The 22,761-nt window shown below is 38.0% G+C and overlaps 1 pseudogene; it reads left to right on the plus strand.

Moving 5' to 3' along the window:
• Positions 1-5,681: 5,681 nt before the first annotated feature.
• Positions 5,682-6,597, plus strand: LOC147372126 (olfactory receptor 6C2-like; annotated as a pseudogene).
• Positions 6,598-22,761: the final 16,164 nt, after the last annotated feature.

A 22,761-nucleotide genomic window follows, 5' to 3' on the forward strand; every position in this document is an offset into this window, starting at 1 on the left:
TCGCCTGCAATTCAGGAGACCCCAGTTCGATTCCTGGGTAGGGAAGATCCGCTGGAGAAGGGATAGGCTACCCACTCCAGTATTCTTGGGCTTCCCCTGAGGCTCAGTTATCTCAGCTGGTAAAGAATCCGCCTGCAATGCAGGAGACCTGGGCTTGATCCCTGGGTTGGGAAGATACCCTGGAGAAGGGAAAGGCTACCCGCTCCAGCATTCTGGCCTGGAGAATTCTCTGGACTGTATAGTCCATGGGGAGCAAAGAGTCTGATACAACTGAGTGACTTTGACTTTCACTTTCAACCATTGGTGATAGTTTAGTTGCTAAGTCGTGTCTGACTCTTGCAACACTATGGACAGAGGAGCCTGGCAGGCTATAGTCCTTGGGATTCTGTAGGCAAGAATACTTGTGTGGGTTGCCATTTCCTTCTCCAGGGGATTCACCCAGCCCAGGAATCGAATCTGGGTCTCCTGCATTGTAGGCGGATTCTTTACCAAATGAGCTTTAAGGGAAGCCCACATTCAACCATTAATTACAAATATTACAAGTTTAATAAACTGGAAACATTGTCATTATCATCTTAAGATGCTTCACAAAATTTTAAAATAAAATAACAGATGTTTACCTTTTGTCTTATAATCTGATACTAATTATTGCATACCTGGCCTCCTCTGATGCTAATGTTATTTACAGGCACCTCTCTGAGGACATTTTCCCCAGGCCTGTGTTCTCTTATCTGTCACCGAAGTCTATTACACAAGAGACTCATTAGTAACATTTAAGACACGTTTGCTTTGTTTCACTTAATTGAAAATTGGGTCAATTTTTTTAAAGGGTAATTCTGTCAGTTTAGAAATATGTTCCTCTGCCAGAAATATCAGAATATCAACTTTCCCAAGAACAGAGAGAGATCCCTACCTAGCCATTTAAACTACTGTTAGCTCTGCAGTTCCAGAGTAAAGACTTCAGGGATTCAGTGGGAGGCAGGCCTTCTGTTGAGAAAAATCTTCATCTTGTGTGGGTGGAGGACAACTTACTGAAAACTCATCAGCAGCAGAGCCCTCTGTGAGTAGGAGTCTCTGCTCCTAAGAATGGGCAGAGACCACCCTCCTCTCTGTCCACCATAAGACCTTCCTGGGTGACTTCTTTTTTCACCCTTTGCAACTTTGGGGTTCAGGGAACATCAGAGGTTATGACTATCAAAGAAATATTTTAAAATCATTTCCTGTCCCTTTTCTGAATTCTAGAATGATGCTTTCCTCTGAGGTAAGTATCTCTACCGAAATAACTCATATGATTTGTCATTTTAATATTTTATGAAAGGTTTCAACAACTACTTATAAAGTGCGGCCTCTTAATATGTTTGGCAAATATAGGGCAACCATTGATAAGCTATTTTTATGTATCAATATGGTGAAGTTCATCTAAATACAAAGGAAGTTTAGAGAAATGCACCTACATGTTCTCTGCCATAAGCTCTCCCTCATTTTAAACAAAATCTGTGTGTAATATACGTGAATTGAGTGACTTATTTGCTTACAAGTCAGTGACTCCATCCCCTAATAGTCTTTCATATTGTAATGAAAATTCAGTATTTTAACATCTATATCAGTATAAGTGTCAATTAGTTTCGTTGAAGTGTTAAGAAGGTGAAATACCAAGGACTGAAAAAAATAGTGATAAATTTGGAATAAAAGATTAGTCTCTTTCCTCAGGACACACAGGTTAGCTCCTTGAGAGAGTCAGATAGCTGGAGTTGGGGTAATAGCACTAAGTGGAGGCATCTAGACTGCAGAGAGAATTCATTCTTTTCCAACCACTGGAAATGCTGTGTTGTTTCTGTATGACCTTTAAGCTCCTGTTGAGGTGGGGAGGCTAACTTTTAGGCAAAACTTTTTCTTTTTTTTTCTGTTTTTCTATAAACACTTTAGGCTAAATGGGAGTAGGTACCAAGCAAGAGCTTAAATTTACCTTTATTAATGATAAGAACGGGAATTCTGTAAGGCAACCAAGTGAAACTCCAGGTAACCATTTAAGTGAAGCCTCTGTGTCAAATGCCTTTTGATTCAGTAACATAGGAAAGTGATGAGGTATCTAGATAACAACTGAAGGATAGAAAACATTTCATTTAGCTGTTATGGAAGTAATCAGAGTGTGTGTGTCTGTGGGTGTGTGTGTGCATGTGCGTGTGTTATGTGCTCAGTCTTGTTGGACTTTTTGTTACCCCATAGAATGTAGCTGCCAGATTCTTCTATCAGTGGAATTTTCCAGGCAAGAATACTGGAGTGGTTGCCATTTCCTACCCCAGGAAATCTTCCTGACCCAGGGATCACACCTGCTTCTCTTGAGTCTCTTTCATTGGAGGCAGATTCTTTACCAATGAGCCACCTGGGAAGCCCTGAGTAATCAGAGAATGCAACATATATAATATTTTTTGATCAAAAAAAATTTTAAATAACCTTTTTTTGGTCTAGGACTAGGTATATCAGGTAGCATTTTGTGTACTGCCAGAAAGTAAATAATTATTTTATTTATTTTATTATTATTTTTTTTAATTTAATAAGTTTATTAATTAATTATTAATAATTATTTTAATATCTTAAAGATCTCATTTTTAAAATGAAGTGGAATTGACAACAGAGATTATATATGGCATATATAATGACTGTACATTTTAATATCATTTATACTTCAATGAAGCTAAAACACAGAAGAATTCAATTGACTGTTTTTAGGAAAAAATTGGGGAACCATCTTGGGATTACATACTTCTGTTAAAAAATGGACCAAAAAGAGAACGGAAATTTCACTAACTGATAAACTGCTTATTCTGAGTCACAACTGTACATATAAAATTTATTAATTTTACAACAAATATATTTATTGAGCTCTTGACAAACTTTAAATAGGGCTTGTGTCCGACTCTGTGAGACCCCACAGACAGCAGCCCACCAGGTTCCTCCGTCCCTGGGATTTTGCAGGCAAGAACACTAGAGTGGGTTGCCATTTTCTTCTTCAATGCATGAAACTGAAAAGTGAAAGTGAAGTTGCTCAGTCGTGTCGGACTCTTTGCGACCCCATGGACTGCAGCCTACCAGGCTCCTCCATCCATGGGATTTTCCGGGCAAGAATACTGGAGTGGGGTGCCATTGCTGCTGCTGCTGCTGCTGCTGCTGCTAAGTCACTTCAGTTGTGTCCGACTCTGTGTGACCCCATAGAGAGCAGCCCACCAGGCTCCGCCATCCCTGGGATTCTCCAGGCAATAACAGTGGAGTGGATTGCCATTTCCTTCTCCAGTGCGTGAAACTGAAAAGTGAAAGTGAAGTCGCTCAGTCGTGTCCAACTCACAGCGACTACACGACTGCAGCCCACCAGGCTCCTCCGTCCATGGGATTTTCCAGGCAAGAGTACTGGAGTAGGGTGCCATTGCCTTTTCCTAAATAGGGCTAGCTGCTGTGGATTCTCAATGAACAAGACATAATCCAATATCAATAAAGTTACAGTCACATATTTAGTGGTAACAAAGACTTAAGCATAGTGATCTAGAGGGGCAAAAAAGAGAGTCAAATAACTTACACAATGAATTTTCAAGATTTTTTTTTTTTTTCTTGCAGGAAGTGATTCTAAGCCAAAAGTTGAAAAACCTACAAGTTCCATATCAGTCTAGTGAAGGAAAGAGTAGGGGTGGGAAGCTGGTAATGAACAGAGTCATATCATGAAACAGACTCCACTCAAACTTGTAGATGCTCTTTTGGTGTGTAAAGTGAATGTTCCCCTGTGGTGAAAGCACTTTGAAGATCTGTTTCATAGGTAACATTTCTTTCTAAAGGAGGACTTCCTCATCACAAGAGTGTACTATTAGGGGGTCAAAATCTCCAATTTTGGAGTCTTATTAGTTGGGTCTTATTAGTTGACATTATAAGTTTGGCTTTTAGGTATAGACAGGATCCATGCAATTCAGATATTGCTGATTAATATTAATCCACAGCTTTAACTGTCAAAATTCATTTCAAATGATATCCTATATACTTATAGATAGAATAAAATGGACATCAGCCAAAATACAGCTAAAGAAGAACAAACGATTGGAAGAGAGGATGTATTATTCCAGACAAATAATCCATGTAAAGACTTGCCTCAGCCTACTGCCTGGCATATGGAAAGTGCTCAATGATTGCTGGTGCTTTACCCATTTTCTTTCTTTTTTATTCCTGTTTTGTCAGTTTTTCATTATGAAATAACTTTTTACTTACAGAAGAACTGAAAATATAGCACAGACAGTTCCCAGATATCCTTCACCCATCTCTCCCTAATAGTAGCAGTTTGCATAATCTTAATGGAATTATTAATACTGAGGAATTAACACTGTATACAAATACTAATAACTAATAACTTACAGATGTAAGGATGGGTCCAGGTCGTGGGCAGACAGCAAAGATTCCACCATCTCCACAGCAAGTCCCTCACTCTCTAGGTGCCCAGACCAGGGCTGTAGCAATGGAGCCACATGCTAGATCCCTATCGGAGAAACTGATGCCTGGGGACTGAGCATGTACAACCTGCTGGCCAACCTCATTGCTCACTGAGAGTCCCTAGAGGCATTGGAAAGAGAAGCTTTGTGGCTCTGGCTTGAAGGGTCTGAGTGGAGAGGAGGATTAATTGAAAAAATAAAATAATAATATTAAAATAATTAAATCAAATATAAATTTGATTTGGATTTTCCCACTTTATCCACTAATGTCAATTTTCTGTTGCACGATTCAAGTTACTACTTGAAACAGAGTTGTCATGTGTCCTTGGTCTCCTCCAACCTGTGTTTCATCCTGTCTCCCATGTCTTTCATGACTTTGGAAGTACAATCAATTGAGGTTAAATTCTTCAGGGTTTTTTCACTGATACTAATTTACTCAATATTGAGGCAGGTAATTTGTTTATGTAGTACTTATCAAACATTGTGTTCTATTACAGTGAAATGCAGGGAAAGTCAGACACTGATGTAGAAGCTTCAAGATAAATAGCAAAACTGGAAAGCAATGTGGGTTATTTGCATGATAATCCTGATATCAAAAATAAAATGAAATAACTCTTTTTTCATTAGATTAACAACAAACATTCAAATACTGCACACTTGGCCTCCAGGCTCTGTATAAAATATCAGTCTCAGCCATTGATTTGCATTTAACAGGGACCCACACTTTAAGCAGCTTGCAAGCTCACTTGAACCTGTGAGTAGTGAAGAATTATTTGGAGCAAAAGGTCATTAGAAAACCCACAAAATCATATCATATGGATGATCCTTTCTAATTATATAGCTAAATACATTTCAGACAATAGAGCACAGAGTTTAGATTAATTGAAAAATAGAGATTAGAGAGCATATGGGGGGGGTATGAAAATATGGACTCTAGTGCAAACTTATTCCAGAAAAACATGATCTGGAGGATTTCTGTAATGCACATCAAAAAAACCTGAAAATTCCAAAGTTTTGGCAGGTCACTGACACATCAAAGAGGAAAATGACTATTCATTGACTTGATTGGATTTTATTTTAACCAGTGGCCATGGCCTCATGATTTCATATAGGTTTTCTCAGTTCAATGTCACTTGAATTTCTGAGGAGTTTGAGGAGAAGCACAAGTCAGCAGTGAGAAACTGTACATTATCTACATTCATACTCCTGGGACTGACAGATGATCCTCCAATGCAGGTTCTGATTTTTATGTTTCTGTTTGTTTCCTATACATTGAGTATACTGGGAACCTGACCATCCTTATACTCACTTTAGTAGATTCTCGCCTTAAAACTGCCATGTAGTTTTTCCTTAAATGCTTATTCTTTTTCAAAATCTTATTAATTACAGCCTCATTCCCAGATTCTTATACAGCTTATCAACTGGGGACAAGACTATTTCCTATAATGCTTGTGCTGCTCAATTACTTTTTGTCATTCTTTTCGAAGCAAAAATATTTTTTCTCCTGGCAATCATATCCTATGATGGCTATGTGGCCATCTGCAAACCCTTACATTATGCAGCCATCATGGGCAGCAGAGTCTGTGGAAGATTTGTTTGTTGCTGTTGGATAGCAGGTTGTCTGGTTATATTCCCACCACTTTGCCTGAGCTTAAATCTGGAATTCTGTGACTATCATGTCATTGATCATTTTGTCTGTGATGCTTCTCCTGTGCTAAAGATGTCTTGTTCAGACACATGGTTCATAGAACAGAAGGCTGTTGTCCTTGCTGTGTTGACTGACATCTTGACATTTCTGTGTGTAGTTATATCTTATATGCACATCACCAGGACCATCATAAACCTCCCTTCTACCCAGCAAAAGATGAAGGCCTTTTCTACCCGTTCTTCTCACATGATTGTGGTTTATATCACCTGTGGCAGTTGTATTTTCATCTATGTCAAACCTTCAGCAAAGGATGAAGTGACAATTAATAAGTGTGTGTCAGTGATTACTACTTCAGTTGCCCCCATGTTAAACCCATTCATTTATACACTGAGGAACAAGCAAGTGAAACAAGCTTTTACAGATTTAATCAACAGAATTTCATTGATGTCAAAGAAGTAAAGCAATGTTGAAGAAAAGCATAAATATATAAACTTAAAAAGAGCAGTGGGCCTTAAGGTCACAATCTTCATTTCTTAACTATACTCTGGTCTATTGTCTAGAAATAGTAACATGCTTTTATAGTTATTGCTGAATCTTGGACCCCAAATAATCTTTTCAAAGCTTGCTGAAATAAGCATGGTAGGTCATTTCAACCCTTGTTGAAAATAACCTTTCTTCAAGATGATGAATCATATCAAGAGAACATGAAAATAGATTTTTAGGAATATGGGCTGTCCTAAACTCTATCTTGGTTCTGATCAACTATTAAATCTTATGTGAAAAAAATACTGAATTCTTGAATTGATAGGAAAATAATAGAGTGATAGTATTCATTGTTTTTTTCTAGTACAGACATTCAAAAGACGTAAATATGATTTCAATCACTCTTAAGCAGGAATTAATTATTGAAAACAATAATGAGTTAATTTGAGCAAAAAGGAATGGGTTTTAACACAGAAGGGGAAAATATATGAGTTTAGAAACCTGGAGATTCACATATACCCTGTAAAAGAAACATGAAAGCCCGAAGATTTAAAGTTTAGATTCACTAAATTCTCTCTAAAGTGAAAAGCACTGCCTCTACATTAATTCATTATCAAGGTAGCAATGATCTGATAAACTCTGCTGAGGCAATAAAGTAATCTTTATGTTGATAAAGAAAGTCTAATGCTGAATACATAATACAATGCAAGTCATAAATATGGCTAAATTAAACCAACAAGAGCCAATAAATCTCAGCAAAATACAGTTCTAGACTTAAAGAGAATTAAACAAGCAAAATACAAGGAAGCCTTGGGCTATACAAGAAATCCAATATGAAGGCATATTGTCCTCTCAAAGATCATCTTTAACATTGAAAAAACAGAAGGTATAATCTTCACTATTTCTCAAAGATCATCTTTAACATTGAAAAAATGGAAGGTATAATCTTCACTATTTCTCAAAGAAAGATGTCCTACATTTGGTTATTTTTTACCTTACTAAATTTTGCATTTCTCACCAAAAACTTCAATCGTCCAGACTGGAATGTTTTTGACTTTCATTTATAGACCTGTGTTCTAGGTGTCTCCTCTTACAAAGATTTCCTTCCCTGCACCCTTTCCTAGCTGTCTGTTTGGAGTCCCTCACATGTGCACCTATCACATTCTGCAGTTATTTACTATGAAATAACAAATCATTCCCAGATCAGTGGTTTTAAACTTGAGTTTCTGTGTCACTGGGTGTTTCTGCCAATTTTAGCAGACATCAGCTGATCTAGGCTGGGTTCATAGGATTGTCGTTAAGGATGCCCAAGTCTTCTTATCTAGTTAGGCTTCATTCACAATTTTAGTAGTTTAATGACTCCTTACTAAGATAACTGAGATCTCTTCTAGATGGTGCTTTATTCTCTAGATAGTATTTTGGGAAGATCATGGGGCTCCAAGGAAGAGAATAGAATCATGCAACAATCCAGAGTCTTAGACTCAATGTCTCTACCACATTCTATTCACCAGACTAGTCACAGGACCAAACAAGATTCAAGGGAGAGAAATGGAATGCACAAGTTTAAAAGGGTTCCAGTTGAATACATCTAGGAATGAATACATAAAATCCAGTTGAATTGACAATCACATGATAAATAAAGCAGTGTTTTATTTTTCATAGAATAAGATAAAAATGCTTGATGTAAAAGTGAATGAATATATAAAGGAAAACTAGTTCATAGTCATGTATGAACTAAAAAGCATAGACATAACGATAGAGTTAGAAAATCTCAATAGATGTGAAAGCTAACAGGTAAATGCTTGATGAGGAACAAGATAGTTATATATGTATATATTCTTATATATATTCACTATCAAATTACTACTGTAACATTAATCCTATCAATCAATCTCTTTTGGCCTCATAATAAAATTTAAGTGTATGAGAATCTTTCTGATATTTCCAGTAGCAAATCATACAATTTACCTAATTTCTTGCCCTATCCCACCAGTATAATGATTCTGGACACTATCAAGATATAATACACCGTAATGATAAACAGGTCAGTCTACAGCATCAGGCAACTAATTTATGTCTCCTTTTTTTCTTTTCATCAAACTTATCTAGTTGTACGTTTCACAAAAGGCTATGCTTAAATTCCCTGTGGAAATTCCCATGTGCTAGTCCTTCTCTCCTTAATGATGTCTCTATTTGAACTCTCTCCAGTCTCCTCTTTCTTTTTTCCTGAATTTTTATTTGGAGACCATTTCTACCAGCAATCCATGTCTAATACTTCAAAATGGAGTTAATCTTTCCTGTAACTCTTCCCACTGTAACCTATGATTATCTTCAGTTCAGTTCAGTCGCTCAGTCATGTCCAACTCTTCGCGACCCCATGAATAACAGCACACCAGGCCTCCCTGTCCATCACCAGCTCGCGGAGTTCACTCAGACTCACGTCCATCGAGTCAGTGATGCCATCAAGCCATCTCATCCTCTGTCGTCCCCTTCTCCTCCTGCCCCCAATCCCTCCAGCATTAGAGTCTTTTCCAATGAGTCAACTCTTCACATGAGGTGGCCAAAGTACTGGAGTTTCAGCTTTCCCATCATTCCTTCCAAAGAAATCCCAGGGCTGATCTCCTTCAGAATGCACTGGTTGGATCTCCTTGCAGTCCAAGGGACTCTCAAGAGTCTTCCTTGCAGTCCAAGGGACTCTCAAGAGTCTTCTCCAAAACCATAGTTCAAAAGCATCAATTCTTCGGTGCTCAGCCTTCTTCACAGTCCAACTCTCACATCCATACATGACCACAGGAAAAACCATAGCCTTGACTAGACGGACCTTTGTTGGCAAAGTAATGTCTCTGCTTTTCAATATGTTATCTAGGTTGGTCATAATTTTCCTTCCCAAGGAGTAAGTGTCTTTTAATTTCATGGGTGCAGTCACCATCTGCAGTGATTTTGGAGCCCCAAAAAATAAAGTCTGACACTGTTTCCACTGTTTCCCCATCTATTTCCCATGAAGTGATGGGACCGGATGCCATGATCTTTATTTTCTGAATGTTGAGCTTTAAGCCAAGTTTTTCATTCTCCACTTTCACTTTCATCAAGAGGCTTTTTAGTTCCTCTTCACTTTCTGCCCTAAGGGTGGTGTCATCTGCATATCTGAGGTTATTGATATTTCTCCTGGCAATCTAGATTCCAGCTTGTGTTTCTTTACATTCTAGGAATCAGTGAACTAAAATGGACTGAAATGGGTGAATTTAACTCAGATGCCCATTATATCTACTACTGTGGGCAGGAATCCCTCAGAAGAAATGGAGTAGCCATCATTGTCAACAGAAGAGTCTGTAATGCAGTACTTGGATGCAATCTCAAAAACGACAGAATGATCTCTGTTCATTTCCAAGGCAAACCATTCAATATCACAGTAATCCAAGTCTATGCCCCAACCAGTAACACTGAAGAAGCTGAAGTTGAATGGTTCTATGAAGACCTACAAGACCCTTTAGAAGATGTCCTTTTCATTACAGGTGACTGGAATGCAAAAGTAGGAAGTCAAGAAACACCTGGAGTAACAGGCAAATTTGGCCTTGGAATATGGAATAAAGCAGGGCAAAGACTAATAGAGTTTTGCCAAGAAAATGCACTGGTCATAGCAAACATCCTCTTTCAACAACACAAGAGATGACTGTACACATGGACATCCCCAGATGCTCAACACCGAAATCAGATTGATTATATTCTTTGCAGCCAAAGATGGAGAAGCTCTATACAGTCAACAAAACAAGACCAGGAGCTGACTGTGGCTCAGATCATGAACTCCTTATTATCAAATTCAGACTTAAATTGAAGAAAGTAGGGAAAACCACTAGACCATTCAGGTATGACCTAAATCAAATCCCTTATGATTACACAGTGAAAGTGAGAAACAGATTTAAGGGCCTAGATCTGATAGAGAGAGTGCCTGATGAACTATAGATGGAGATTCATGACATTGTACAGGAGACAGGGATCAAGACCATCCCCACAGAAAATAAATGCAAAAAAGCAAAATGGCTGTCTGGGGAGGCCTTACAAATAGCTGTGAAAAGAAGAGAAGCAAAAAGCAAAGGAGAAAAGGAAAGATATAAGCACCTGAATGCAGAGTCACAAAGAATAGCAAGAATAGATAAGAAAGCCTTCCTCAGTGATCAATGCAAAGAAAGAGGAAAACAACAAAATGGGAAGCACTAGAGATCTCTTCAAGAAAATCAGAGATACCAAGGGGACATTTCATGCAAAGATGGGCTCGATAAAGGACAGAAATGTTATGGACCTAACAGAAGCAGAAGATATTAAGAAGAGGTGGCAAGAATACACAGAAGAACTGTACAAAAAAGATCTTCACTACCCAGATAATCACGATGGTGTGATCACTGACCTAGAGGCAGACATCCTGGAATGTGAAGTCAAGTGGGCCTTAGAAAGCATCACTATGAACAAAGCTAGTGGAAGTGATGGAATTCCAGTTGAGCTATTTCAAATCCTGAAAGATGATGCTCTGAAAGTGCTGCACTCAATATGCCAGCAAATTTGGAAAACTCAGCAGTGGCCACAGGACTGGAAAAGGTCAGTTTTCATTCCAATCCCAAAGAAAGGTAATGCCAAAGAATGCTCAAACTACCGCACAATTGCATTCATCTCACATGCTAGTAAAGTAATGCTCAAAATTCTCCAAGCCAAGCTTCAGCAATAAGCGAACCGTGAACTGCTTGATGTTCAAGCTGGTTTTAGAAAAGGCAGAAGAACCAGAGATAAAATTGCCAACATCTGCTGGATCATGGAAAAAGCAAGAGAGTTCCAGAAAAACATCTATTACTGCTTTATTGACTATGCCAAAGCCTTTCATTGTGTGGATCACAATAAAATGGAAAATTCTGAAAGAGATGGGAATACCAGACCACCTGACCTGCCTCTTGAGAAATCCTTATGCAGGTCAGGAAGCAACAGTTAGAACAGAACACGGAACAACAGACTTGTTCCAAATAGGAAAAGGAGTATGTCAAGGCTGTATATTATCACCCTGCTTATTTAACTTATATATGATTATCTTACAGCAGCTTATATGACTAGATTTCCAGCCTTGTTGGTAAATTTAATTTTAAGCATTATGTCCTCATCAGCATCTTATTGCCAAGGGCACAGTCACTGTTCATCCAAAGTTTATAGAAATAATCAAAGAGTGAATTTTATTTTTGCCTTTATAGACCAAGAACAAGTTATAATTTTAAAACTATTTTAAATAATGTAAGTCAACATAACTTTAATAATTAAATAACAAAACTGTTTTAAATAGCATTTAGAAAGAAGATTTTTTTTTCTATTAAAGTTAGTCAGGAAAAAAAAAAAAAACTGCACTGACATTTGAGACTAAATTTAATGTTATGGAAACATGACCCCAAATCCCCGTATTGCTTTCCTATGGACTAAAAAGTAAAAGTTTACTTTTTAAAAGTAAACTTCCTGTGCTTTTTGCAGTTTCTAGAATTAGACTGCCTGAATTCTTATTCCACTTTGCTCCTTTTAGTCTCAGTTTACTAAATAACCTCTAGTTCAAAAAAATGTTTTAAGCATTCATTCTATAATCCACACAGAGACTTTGGCAGAAAGCAAATTAAAGCCTCAACCTCTAACTCTTTCTCTTTTTAATGTTCCTCTCTGTTCTCATATTCTTTTATTTGACCCCCAAATTACTCAGAAGTTATGTTAATGCATCTGAGTGCTAAGCAATGGCCACTGTGACAAATGGATTTTCTTTTCTGCATTCTCCATGAAGCAGGAGAATTTTGGTGACTGGGTATGTGCAATGTTCTGTTAACAGGTAATTAATGCCAGAGTTACCAACTCTGCAGTTCTGCATAGAATGTACTAGGTGTTCAACATTTCTTTCTCAGCCACAATTTATTTATTAATAGCATGGGAAGATATTTCCATTTGTAAATATCACAAGCTTTCTTACTTTCCTCCATGCTGAGGTAGAAAAGGATTTCCCATGGAGAACATCATTAGTTATATAAATGGCTTTCACTTATTTGCTATAAATTACACCCATAAAAAAACTGAATGTGTTTTTTTTTGTGTGTGTGTGTTTTGTTAATTTAGGTAAGTTTTTCCATTGAGACCAAAACAACTGACAGCATCTATCTTCTACATTTAGGAAAGTACCTATAGGTGTATTGGTACCATCAAAAGAAAGAAGTACTGGTCCAGGCTCGGGAGAAATACTCATCTGATATTCTGACACCCTTTTAGATAAGATCCCATAGAAAGTGACACTTCTGAAACAAAGCTAGAAAATTCATAAGCCCTTGAGATTTCACTGTGGCAACGAAACTCAAAGCAGTATCCAATTTTTAAAACTCTCCCATTCTAATTAACTCATCACATCCACAATTCTCTTCTGTCATATCTAGATGTTAATGAATGTTGATGAAGTGTTTTAATTCAGGTGTATTTCCTATTTAACAGAAAATTGATATTTCCTGTTTACTTCCATGATTACTTACATGTAATAGCTCAGTAATCACTGATGACAACATTGCAGATATCTGGTATTCTAATGAAGAATAAAATAGTTATATCTTGGTATAAATATTGATTAGTGACAGTGACACTATCAAACACATCACTTCTGATTGTCCCTTCAATTATTCTGTTCGAGTGAGTACACATTAATTATTCAAGACAGATTTCTTGAAAACTTATTATGTGATTGGTACAAATCTACTCCTGAACTTAAAAATACTAAACAGGAATGAACCCATGTCTCAATTGATGGGTGTAATAAATACCTCCAGTGAGTCTAATCCCTTCACATGTTAATTTTCTAGAAAAAAATAATATCAGACAGGATTATTTTCTTTTCTTGAGATATCCAAATTAATTATTGCTTTATCTTTAAACATAAATCTGATATTTTATAGATATGAAGTAAATAGAATGGGAAGGAAGAGAAAAACTGATATTACCAAAAAAGAAAATACTTACTCTTATGAAAGACAATCATACCTTTAGTTGAATATGAAATTCTTCTAGTCCCAAGATGAAACTGAATGTATAAGTGAAGTCAGTACATTCATAAGTAACTCTTTCATGAACCCATCCACATTCTCACAACATTTTGGGGAACAGAGATGATTATCTGAGTTTTCAGTTGATTTAGCAGACATGGATGCTCTTTAGGCTTCCCTGGTGGCTCAGACAGTAAAGCATCTGCCTGCAATGCAGGAGATCCCGGTTCAGTACCTGGATTGGGAAGAGCCTCTGGAAAAGGGAATATCTACCCACTCCAATATTCTTGCCTAGAGAATTCTAGGACAGAGGAGCCTGATAGGCTTCAGTCCATGGGGTCACAAAGCATCAGACACGACTGAGTCACTAACACTGACTAACACTGGACACTCTTCAGAGATCCTATTCCAATTTAAGTCTAGGAAAAAAACTTACATCACAATCCTGAAAGAAAAACACATTTATTTTAAATTTCTGAGAAATGTAAGATTATTTTTAGAAGATTTTGAAAGAGATAATTTCTGAATTCTCTGGACAAAGAAAGATTTTTCACAATGAAGTAAAACGAATGTTTTATTGTCCCAATATCTTATAGATGAGCAGAGGTCCTCTGTGTAAATAAATAAAGGGCCCTTGTGACCAAAGTTTTAACATGACTAATGAATATAATATGAACTGAATATTGGCAGAAGCTAACAGTGGCATCACTGGAAACCATGTCCTTGGAGATAATAAGATGCAACAACCTTACTGGACATATTCCAAGAGCATAACAATTGTCTGATGGAAAGACATAATTCTGGCTCCTCTTCAACTCTTAGAAAAATGTGTAAGTATACATGAAAGTAATATACATAGTTACAAGTCAAAAAAGTGACTATTTTCCATGTTAATGAGTACAGACTTGCATTGTAATTTTTCTTCATAGTATAGTATTCGCACTAAAGGGAAAAGATAAGGTTTAAAAAGGTTAGAAATACTACACAAATTAAATATTGAGAAAAACATTTTATAATCTTGGAACTGAAGCAGGAGAATCAATGCATGTCCTCACAATGTTGGACTCAACAAGTTGAAGAAGTACTTAATTAAATTGGAAAGTATACTTCCATTTGACTTTGCTTTTCACTATTTGCTTAGTTTTGAAACCAGATTACATGTTATCTTGTAGATTTTTGTCCCAAGAAAAGATCATACAAAGATTACTCTGTTATAGCTCTATGTGACTTAACCAGTTTAGTATCCATTAGAAAAAAATTTCAGGAGTCACAAGCCTTTATCTTATGAATGCTTCTTTGAAGCAGCTTTACCATTCTACTGGTTCCATTGTCCAGTTGATTACAAACTTTTGTTTGTGTTCATTTACTAATTGTATGAGTCAAATTTCTTAATTTTTTGAAAATTATACATGAATAAGCTGTACCTCCTCATGGAAGAGTATCAGGAGTAGAGGATAGCTATTTTTATAGTAATCACCAGATACCCTAGCTTAACCAAACAGGCTTAAGCATTCTAAAGTTAATGATGGGTGTGGCTCTCATGTTCAAGGGAGAATATTTTCTTCTATAAGAGAGAACTGTTTTCACCTTCCCAGTTTTAGCTTCTGAGTAGCATACCTTTTGAATATCTTTCTGGTACTTATGTAGAGCATTTTAGAATTTCCTTCAAATTAGAATATTTGCCTGGGTTTATGCCATAGGGTTGCAAAGAGTTGGACATGATTGAGCAACTAACACTTTGACTTTTCACTTTTTTTAAACCATGAAGAACAAGCAACTGAAACAAGCTTTTACAGCCTTATTTAAAGGAATTTTATTGATCTCAGAGAAGTAAAGGAATGTCAAAACTGAGAATTAAGTTTATCATGATACAGCAGGCCTTATGTGTTTAATCTTACATTATTAATTCTTTTATCTCTTCCTTGAACTCAGTGTATTCCTACTATAATACTTATTGCATCATTATTAATGAATAAAGAATACAATTTTATCATTCATTTCTTTGTCATTGCAAGTAAACTTTTTCCAAAGTGACATTTCTCCAAATTGAGACTTTGCCTCAACTCAGACTAGTCTCACAAGAGTGTAAAAACTATTTTAGATTAAAAACAGAACAACAACAACAAAAAAAATTGAATTATTGGCTTTACATGAAAACAAAGTGCTATACCTCAAACCTTCTTGCAATTCAAATATCCAAATGACAACATGAAAAAAGCATAAATATTAGTCTTATTGTCAATCAGAAGCAAGATAATTTTTAAAAATTAAGAAAGCCAGAATCTGTTCAGTTCAGTTCAGTTCAGTCACTCAGTCGTATCCGACTTTTTGTGACCCCATGAATCGCAGCAGGCCAGACCTCCCTGTCTATCACCAACTCCCAGAGTTCATTCAAACTCATGTCCATCGAGTCAGTGATGCCATCCAGCCATCTCATCCTCTGTCATCCCCTTTTCCTCCTGCCCCCAATCCCTTCCAGCATCAGAGTCTTTTCCAATGAGTCAACTCTTCGCATGAGGTGGCCAAAGTACCAGAGTTTCAGCTTTAGCATCATTCCCTCCAAAGAACACTCAGGACTGATCTCCTTTAGAATGGACTGGCTGGATCTCCTTGCAGTCCAAGGGACTCTCAAGGGTCTTCTCCAACACCACAGTTCAAAAGTATCAATTCTTCAGCTCTCAGCTTTCTTCATAGTCCAACTCTCACATCCCTAAATGACCACTGGAAAAACCACAGCCTTGACTAGACAGACCTGTGTTGGCAAAGTAATGTCTCTGCTTTTGAATATGCTATCTAGGTTGGTCATAAGTTTCCTTCCAAGGAGTAAGTATCTTTTAATTTCATGGCTGCAGTCACCATCTGCAGTGATTTTGGAGCCCCCCAAAATAAAGTCTGACACTGTTTCCACTGTTTCCCCATCTATTTCCCATGAAGTGATGGGACCAGATGCCATGATCTTAGTTTTCTGAATGCTGACCTTTAAGCCAACTTTTTCACTCTCCTCTTTCACTTTCATCAAGAGGCTTTTTAGTTCCTCTTCACTTTCTGCCATAAGGATAATCTAGTACAAAAAATAAGTGTATTTTAACACTGAAGAGGAAAACATACAAGCTTTGAAACCTGGAAAAAACTAGCTTGGAAAAGAAAACTTTAAATTCCCCAAATTCAGAATTTAGATTCACTAGATTTTCTCCAAAATGAAAGAACACAATCTTTCACAAACTGACAATCTAGACTGCATTGATCTGAGAAACTGTCAAGACAACAAAGTGATCTTTAGGATGACAAATCAGGACAATTACTGAAATATACAATAAAATCCAATTCCATAATGTAGCTAAATTAAGCCAACAAGGAGTGAGAAAATCTCAGCTAAATATAAACACACATCAACAAAACAACCAGCAAAGTATACAGAAGTTTCTGTTTATAGAAGAGGAGCCCATTAGAAATTTTCAATGAGATTATTAGGGGAAAAAAAAATCTTCAAAATTAAGGAATGAAATGTGTAACCTTCACAGATATTTCTTAAAGTTTTTTTTTTTTTTTTTTTTTACATTTGGTTAATTTTGTTTTATAATCTTTCACATTTCTCCCTCTAGACCCCAGTCCTCAATGGTGCAGACTGGAATATTCTCAACTTTTATATCTTTCATTTTGACATCTATGCTCATGGTGTCAGTTCTTAAAAGCATTCTCTTCCTTGTGTGCTTCTCTAGACTTCTTATGTACTCTAGGACTGTGTTTGGAACCTCTCATGTATGCCTCTGTTATCTAGCATGAGATAATAAATCTCTCCAAAAACCAGTGGTTCAACTGACCATTTTCTGTGTAAGCTGAGTGTCTCTGCTGCTCTGGGGAGAGATTAGTTGATCTTGGTTGGATTTATTCATAGGATTCTCATTATGCATGACTGGGTTTTGCCAGACAGGTTAGGCTTCATTCACAACTTTAGTACTTTAATGAGTCATTACTAAGATAACTGAGCTCTCTTCCAGATGGTGCTTTATCCTCTAGACAATGTTTGATCACATGGTAAGGTCATGGGCCTCCAAGGAAGAGAATGGAAGCATCCAAAGCTCCAAAGGCTTAGACTCAATATCCCTTCTACCACATTCTATTCATCAGACTAGTCACAGGACCAGCCAGGACCTAAGGGAAAGAAATTGAATCACTTATTGATGAAACGAGCTAAAGAGACATAGTGCAGTGACTAGACAGAGGCAGGATCAGTCGTTTTTGCTATCTCCTTTTCATAGACATGATATATTCCAGTCAACTGATGTTATGTTTTACAATACCTTGTCTATTTTGTCTGCAATATGCTATTTTGTCCCTAGTATGCAGGTGGATCCTAGGTAGAAATGGCACCTGGGGCTGCTCTTCAAATTGGTTTTCAATAAGTTATGGTTGAATAAATTCCCTAGAAAACAATAAAGAACAGACTTTAGAAGAAGAAAAGACTACAGTGACTCTAACTTTGATCAGTGATGATACATAAGTCAATAATCTGGGTGTTATTTACTTGAATTTAAAACTTGAATTGATTCATAACTAAAGTGCTGTGCAAACCTTTCTTAGAAAGAAATAAAATGCTTTAATTCTAAATATTTGTAATGTTTTGAGATTCAGTTTAAAAATTACTTTTATTATTCTTTCATTTTTTATATTTTATTATAGCAATAAAGTCATTTTAATCTTTTGACAAATTTTTCAAACTAACAATATAGATTTATTACCACACAGCTCCATTTTCAATATTTATTCCAATTTTAGATACTTTGATATTATTTTGTTTGAAATAACTTGCATAAAAGCCCAATATAAAAATCTTTATTTATTTATTTGCTTATTGGGATACAAAACACATAACATAAAATTTGCCGCCCTGACCATTTATAAGTTTATGGTTTGGTACTGTTAAGTATTATCACACTGTTATGAGACATCTCCAGAAATTTACATTCTTCAAATTTGAAACTCTGTTCTCATTAAACTCCTGAGGGTCCCTTGGACTGCAAGGAGATCAAACCAGTCAATCCTACAGGACTTCAACCCTGAATATTCATTGGAAGGACTGATGCTAAAGCTGAAGGTCCAAAACTTTGGCCACCTTATTCAAAAAGCCAATTCATTGGAAAAGATCCTGATGCTGAGAAAGACTGAGGGCAGGGGCAGAAGAGGTCAACAGAGGATGAGATGGTTGGATGGCATCACTGATTCAATAGACATGAGTTTGAGCAAACTCCCGGAGATAGTGAAGGACAGGGAAGCCTGGTGTACTGCAGTTCATGGGGTTGCAAAGAGTAGGGCATGACTTAGCAACTGAACAACAACTCTCATTAAATAACTGTCCTTTACTCCCTTCCATCAGGCCCTGGTAAACATCATTCTGCTTTTCTGTTGCTATGAATTTGAGTCCTTTAGATACGTCATATAAGTGGAATCATACAGTTGCTGTGGTTCTGAGGCTCACTTATTTCACTAAGCATAAGGTACTCAAGGTTTTTTCACACTGTAACATGACACAGGATTTCCTCACTTTTTAAGTGTGAATAATAATCCACTGTATGTATTAATATATACCCCATTTTGTTTATCCATTCATTGATGAACATTTTGGTTGTTCCCACCTTTGGGTTATTGAATATGTAAGCATGGTGTACAAATATCTCTTTGAGACATTGCTTCCAATTCTTTTGGATACCTGTCCAGAAGTAGGACTATTCATTTGGTAGTTCTGTTTTTTTTTTTTTTTTTTTTTTGAGTTTAATTACTACAAATTAGTTACACAAGCTCAATTTATAAAATATTTAAAAAAATTAAACTTAATACCCAGTCCCTCAGGCCCAATGCCCAAGGATATGGACAAACTGCCAGGGATGGAAAGCAGATCCAGAGGAGGAAGGATAGAGGAAACTGAGGGGTCTCCATGGCATCGTGACGGTCACCCACTCCACAGCACCTTGCCTCTCACCTGCCACGCATTGTCAGAAGGGAGTCCTGCGGTGGCCAGTATGTCACCAGGTCCTTAAAGCCCTGGGCTTTATGAGCTAGCTGCCTTGCTCTGCTGCCTATTTCCTACTTTAGTTTGTTTGTTCTCTGTTTACTGGGGAGTGGGGCAGATGGAAACAGCAAACCCAGTATGGGCAACATCTAGGCCATGTCCAAGGTTGGCCAAAGTAGAAAGACTGGCCTCCCAGCAGGGCAGAAAGTTGAGCAGTGGTTCCAAGTCTATATCTTCCTTGCTTGTTGCTTTTTAAAATTCTGAAATTGTTTTAAGCAATACAGTTTTTTAGACCAACCTGTTATTAGACTTTAAATTTTTCTTTACTGATTTTTTGAAGTTAAACAAACAAACAAAAAAAGAAAATTAAACAAAAAACCTACCACTCTTATTTTCCCCAACTTGATCCATGAGAGTCCCCTTGCACTCCCCTTTGCTTTTGCATTTGATCATTCCCCCCTTTTCCTTCAGCTTGGAGCATCTATGTCTAGTGTCTGTGAAGTGATGTCTTATCAGTGTCTCAGGATAAGAAATGGCAATCATTCCATCAGGTGCTGGAAACTGGTTAGCCTCGAGACAAGGGTTTCTAGGGCCACAGGTCAGGATGTGTATTTAGTTACAGGGTCCCAGAAACCCTTCTCCTGGCTACCACAAGCAATGGCTTCTTTTCTGGGCTAAGGAGCCAGACCTGGACTGTTTCCTCAGAGGCAGGGGCCCTGCAGACTCTGCTGGGGCTTCCTCTTTGACCAGAGCTGGGCTCCCTTGAGACTTGAAGACTTCAGGCTGCCCTGTAAGATGAGCCACCATGATCCTGCCTCTACCGACTCACATGATGCCTGGTCCCTCTGCCTAATCCAGTACCACATCTGGCCTCTCTTCTCTGGGCCTGCACCCCTCAATGGGCTACAGCCTGCTCAGGGATCAGTTGCAGGCTTAAAGGGAAGCTATGAATCAGGCCAGAGCTTGCTTCAAGTCCAATAAAAAAGTTGTCTTACTGGTGGAGGTTAGTCTTCCAAATCCTGGAGCCAGCCCTGCCAGCCAAAGGATTATTTTTGTCCTTTGGTGACCATTGTTTTCTTTCTCTGAAATGTCTTAGTGATAATGTTGTTGACTCAGATTTACATGAAAAAACAAAAACAAAACACACACACACACACACACACACAACAAAAACTATCTCTTGAGTGACAGACCTCCTGGTCTATTCCTTTCTGAGGAATCTTGTGGGAAAAGAATATTGTAGCTCCTGCTCTGTTTACATGTCTCTGTGGAGAAAGAAATCCTGCCTGCCCTGGGGTGTTGGGTGTTTTTGTCTGTGTTGCCATCCCAGGCCTGTGATAGGGGGTTGTGGCTACATTGTAATGTCTGGGTCGTGTCTGGGGAGTCCTTCCTGCCTGCCCAGCCATGGACTAGCCACGCTCTTAAAGAGGCTGACATTTCCATCCTATGATGCAGGGCACAGGGAGCATCACCTCCCATGACACCATCTTCAGGAGCTCTGGTGACATGCACATCCATGGGCCTCCCCCTGGGCTACCTACCTGAGGCCCACCTCTACCCACAGTCCTGCACAGGAGTTGAGTAAACAAGATGTCTCTGAGCCCATGTCCCCAAAGGGTTGGCCAAGGGCTGCCGGCCAACCTGACTGCATCAGTCCTGCATGACCAAGTGATAGTTGGCGGCTCTGCTACCCAGGACTTCTACTACATCCCACCCTGCCATCTGGCAAGGAATGGGCCCTTTTTTGTGAATTTACTACCTGTGGAAATGTGACCAATTAGTGTGAAATGCATGTTTAGGAAATGTTAGATACTGTATTTGAACCAATAAATGTGAATCCTTCTGCAAATAAATAAATAAACTTAATTTCTATTTCTTTCTTGCTTTGTGGTGGTGATTTAGTCATTAAGTTGTGTCCAACTCTTGCAAACCTATACCTGTAGCCCACCAGACTCTTCATCTATGGGATTTCTCATGCAAGAATGCTGGAATGGGCTTCCATTTCCTTTTCCAGGGGATTTCCTCACCCAGGGAATGAACATGACTCTCCTGAACTGCAAGTGAAATGAAGTGAAAGTCGCTCAGCCACGTCCCACTCTTTGTGACCACCTGAACAATACAGTCCATGGAATTCTCCAGGCAAGAATACTGGAGTGGGTAGTCATTCCCTTCTCCAGGGGATCTTCCCAACAAAGGGATTGATTCCAGGTCTCCTGCATTTCCGGCAGATTCTTTACCAGCTAAGCCACCAGGGAAGCCCCTCCTGTACTGCAGGGAGATTCTTAACTGACTGAACCATCAGGGGATGTGTTATTGAAATTCATTATAGGGCGTCATCTCAGTATATCTGTGTTGCTGTTCTCTGTCCAAATTTGTATTAATTCTATGGCACTTGTAGCTTTGATGTGATTGGAGTAGAGGGATGTCTGTATCCATTAGATACAGAGACATCCATCATATTTCTGGTTCTCAGTTACCTATTTGCATGCATCACTCTGTGATGCCTCTTGTTCCTCTTGTTCATTTTCCTCTTCAAGTTCAGTTGTTCTCTGTGTAAGTTTTAAGACACTTTCATATTCCTGTGACATACTGTGAAAAATTGTGAGATATCTGAGATTCTTTACCTCCATGTCACTGCTTCAGTTCAGTTCAGTTCAGTCACACAGTCATGTCCAACTCTGCAGCTCCATGAACTGCAGCACGCCAGGCCTCCCTGTCTATTACCAATTCCCAGAGTTTACTCAAACGCATCTCCATTGAGTCAGTGATGCCATCCAACCATCTCATCCTCTGTCGTCCCCTTCTTCTCCTGCCTTCATTCTTTCCCAGTATCAGGGTCTTTTTAAATGAGTCACCTCTTTGAATCAGGTGGCCAAAATACTGGAATTTCAGGTTCAACATCAGTCCCTCCAATGAACACCCATGACTGATCTCCCTTAGAATGGACTGTTGGATTTCCTTGTAGTCCAAGAGATTTTCAAGAGCCTTCTCCAAAACCACAATTCAAAAGCATCAATTCTTCTGTGCTGGGCATTAAAAAAGTCATTTATGTCAAATGGGACCTAATTAAAATTAAAAGCTTCTGCACAACAAAAGAAACTATAAGCAAGGTGAAAAGGCAGCCTT

Source organism: Bos grunniens, chromosome 5 (genome assembly GCF_055505025.1).
Source record: "Bos grunniens cultivar Pamir isolate PY7600 chromosome 5, Bosgru_T2T1.0, whole genome shotgun sequence".
NCBI lineage: Eukaryota > Metazoa > Chordata > Mammalia > Artiodactyla > Bovidae > Bos > Bos grunniens.